The sequence below is a fragment of the Mus caroli genome, chromosome 3 (genome assembly GCF_900094665.2).
Source record: "Mus caroli chromosome 3, CAROLI_EIJ_v1.1, whole genome shotgun sequence".
In the NCBI taxonomy this organism is placed as follows: domain Eukaryota; kingdom Metazoa; phylum Chordata; class Mammalia; order Rodentia; family Muridae; genus Mus; species Mus caroli.
The window spans coordinates 129,726,092-129,730,099 of NC_034572.1; positions in this window are offsets into that span (position 1 = coordinate 129,726,092).

Consider the following 4,008-nt stretch of genomic DNA (forward strand, 5'->3'; position numbering starts at 1 on the left):
CAGAAGTCTTAAGATCCCATGGCAGGTGTCCTGGGTAGCTGGTGGGTGTCAGCCGACTCTGTGCCCTAGCTACCTCAGTGCTAGTTGGACCAGAAGGGGCTTGTGCCCCTACTCAGGCCGGTTTACTGCTTCTCTAACTAATGCAGTCTCAGGTCCCATGCGATTGGATTGGAGCAGACTCTGTGTTCCACTCACCAGAAGTTTTAAGATCCCTTGCCGGGTGTCCTGGGTAGCTGGCGGGTGTCAGCCGACTCTGCGCCCTAGCTACCCTGGTGCTGATTGGACCGGAAGGGTCCCTTCATGTTCTAATCTCTCCCTCCTATTGCAATAATCTTGAATAAAATTTTTATGTATTTAACTTTGCTGTCTGGAATATTCCCTACTTGGGATCACTGATTTCTGGCCACTAGTTCTTAAATTCAAATCAATACCACACATTCCTAATCCAGAAGCAATCTCCAGTTGCTAACCACTTCCAAATGAAATTTTAGTTTTCTCCAAGGAAGTATCACTTGGGAAACATAGCTCTTGTGGACAGGGCTTATGCCTAGCAGTAGACACCAGGAGAAAAAATGAACTCAGTGGTATCTTTGGTGGTTCCTTTTCTTGTACTGTCATGTCACAGCTTTCAATTTTCTTTTCAGTAATTTTAGCTTCTCTATTTAGTCTTTATTTATTTTTCTCTTTTTCACTTTTATCTCTGCAAGTCCTTTGCGTATTTATTATGGTTTCTGTTTTGTTGTTTTTATGGCATTCCTGAGTGTGTCCAGTCACTTTTCAAACCTCTGTCACTGCGCTTCAGTACTCCTTATCAATCCAAACTACTGATCGGCAGTTCTTTGCTTCTCAACAATGCTGGGTTAGGTATGGCTTGTGCAGCCAGTTCCATCCAGCTGGATCTGTTTTAAAAGGCATTAGGTAAATTTTTTTTTCAGCTAGTCATGCACTATGCTATTGACTTGCTATAGAACAGGCTCCAGGGAGGCAATTGCTGTCAGGTACTGCCCCTTGGCTCGTAGACCTATGTGATTAATCATAATTCCAAGTAATACATTTAAATTTAAAATGGCCTTTTAGGCATCCAGAGAGAATCTGTGTTGTTTGTAATGTTTTTCTTCTGTAATCAGAATACCTCTTCCAAGCATCCTGTCCTACTCCAGGCACAAAGACTCTTCCTAAGATGGTTGTATTTGCCTTTTGAGGGAGACTTATGAACACAATTTTATGATCGCCTAGAAGTCAATAGTTTAAGTATTTGACAATGTCTAACATATGTATCACAAACACAGGATAAGTTTGTGGGTAGTGGGGAGGTCTTATCTTGATGTTGTACAAGCTGCAACAATCCAGAGGGGTTCCCACTTAATGGGAATACAGATACCATTTAACACAGGGTGTAAAATGGGTTTTGCTCCTTGAGAGAAGATGCAAAGATCCAAGACACATCATGAATCTTAGAGAACAAACGGATTGTTGTGGAGGAGAGGATGCTCCTCATCTACAACCACTGCCAAGAAAGTTGTTTTCACCGAGAAAACAATAACAACTGAGTGGAAGTCTTTCCTTTGACATGAGGTAAAAGCCTTATTTTTTTTTAACCAGGAAGGTAAATAACATATGAAGAATATATAAGTTCCAGAAGAGAACTCAAATGTAACAGTGTGAGAAGAAGGGAGACTGCACTAAGATCCTTTAATTACTTCATAGGGAACTCAGGAGAAATTAACAATGAACAATTATGAGAAGACTGATAATCAAAAGGGAAACCATGTTGAGAGGCCAGAAAAGTAGCCCTGATCCATCTTTCTGTGCACAACCTGTGTACTCCTGGAGTCAGGGGTGGCCATCATTTTGCACCAAATTTTTCTCCTTCCTGAGAATTGTACTTGTGTTTTAATTAAGGAAACATGAACTCAAAAATCCATACCTTGGTGCGTTGTTGCATGACTGGTTGTTAAGAGAACCTCATCAGGTATTTCTTTATGGCTCCAGAATGCTCCCTCCTGCTCCCTTCTCAGAAGCTCAGTTGCCAAATTTTAGGTCACACAGAGGTCACTCAGACAGGCATTTGTTTTGTTTGTTTTTTTTAATTGGGTATTTATTTCATCTACATTTGCAATGCTATCCCAAAAGTCCCCCACCCGCTCCCCCACCAACTCCCCTACCCACCTACTCCCACTTCTTGGCCCTGTCGTTCCCCTGTACTGAGGCAGATAAAGTTTGCATGACCAATGGGCCTTTCTTTCCAATGATGGCCGACTAGGCCATTTTCTGATTCATATGCAGCTAGAGTCAAGAGCTCCAGGGCGGGGGGTGGGGGGTGGGGTACTGGTTAGTTCATATTGTTGTTCCACCTATAGGATTGCAGATCTCTTTAGCTCCTTGTGTACTTTCTCTAGCTCCTCCATTGAGGGCCCTGTGATCCATCCAATAGCTGACTGTGAGCATCCACTTCTGTGTTTGCTAGGCCCTGGCATAGTCTCACAAGAGACAGCTCTATCTGGGTCCTTTCAGCAACATCTTGCTAGTGTATGCAATGGTGTCAGCGTTTGGAAGCTGATTATGGGATGGATCCCCGGATCCATCTGTCCCGGATATGGCAGACAGGCATTTGGACATCTCGCTGCTATCAGTTGGTAAGCTAGAAGTAGCTATGAAGGTTAGTCTTTACTGTCAGCCTCGCTGAACTTAGAATCATGACGGAAACATATCTCTGGGTGTGTGTCTACCAGGTGTGTTCAGAAAGGTCTAACTGAAGAGGAAGACACACCCTGAATATATGTGGCCCTCCTTCCCTTGCCAGGGTTCTGATTACATGCAAAGTAGAAATACAGGTGAGCACCAGCACTCATCTCCCTCTGCTTCCTCACTGAGGGGTAAGGATGTGACTTCACACTCTTGCAGCTGTGACTTCCTGACATGGTGAGCTGGCTCCCTTCAAACTGTAAGCCAAAAGCAAAAACAAAAAACAAAAAATAAACAAACAAACAAAACCCCTTTTCCCCCCTGAAGTCGCTGCCTATACATTACTTGTTTATAACAATAAGGAACCTTACTAAGGTTTGCGCTGTCTGTAGTAATTAATATCAGTGTTTGATAGAGTAGAATTGAGGACTGGAAGTAATTCTTAAGGATGGAAGAGACACCAGTAGATAACTGGATTATAAGAAATAGTTTCTGGAAGATAGAAAGTATTGATTATATTGTCATCAAAACCACCCACAGTACCTTGGATATTGATAACTTGAGGATCCTCAGAATGTCAATTAGAGTTTCAGAATTCCTGTAGTTCTTTTTACCTTCCTAAAGTTTCGGGGGGAGGGGAAGGTAGGATTTCAAGTCATCATTACTGATAAATTCCTTTTAAAAATGTCAATGGAAAAATTATTGCCCCTATATAACTAGAGAGCAAAATTGGAATTTCTTAAGGTAGGAGTATTTTTATAAGAAAAAAAATCACATTTTAGTGTATTGTATAACCATAACTTTCCATCAATATAAAGCCAAAACTATTCAAAGAATTCCAAAAGACTAGATCTTACACATATCTAATTTGAAGGTATTAAAGAGTATTTGGGGATTCACAGTCCTGCTCTTTCTTATTTTTATAGGCTTACAAAATTGTGTTCCTGATAGGTAGCATATTACACAGAAATATCCAAAAGAGGACCATTAAAAATTCCACTAAGTTGCTTTCACTGATTTATTTCTGTAACTGTGGCTGATATGAAACACTTTGGGTAAAAATCCAATTTGGTGTGGCAGGCCCTTAGGTAACAGGATGGAGAATCAGGTTATTTCATTTTTTTTTTTTTTTTGAAAGGAAAAATTTTCAGCTCTCCACTCTTTATTCCTTCTTCCATAGGTTATATATCCCAGCAAAAATTTTCAAGCAGAATAAAACTACAATGTGATTATGTTTTAGTTTTCTTCTTGTAAATGATTATGAAAAACAGTGTGTTCTCCAATACTGTTACAAGAAATAACATTATATAGTAAAGGCAAAGA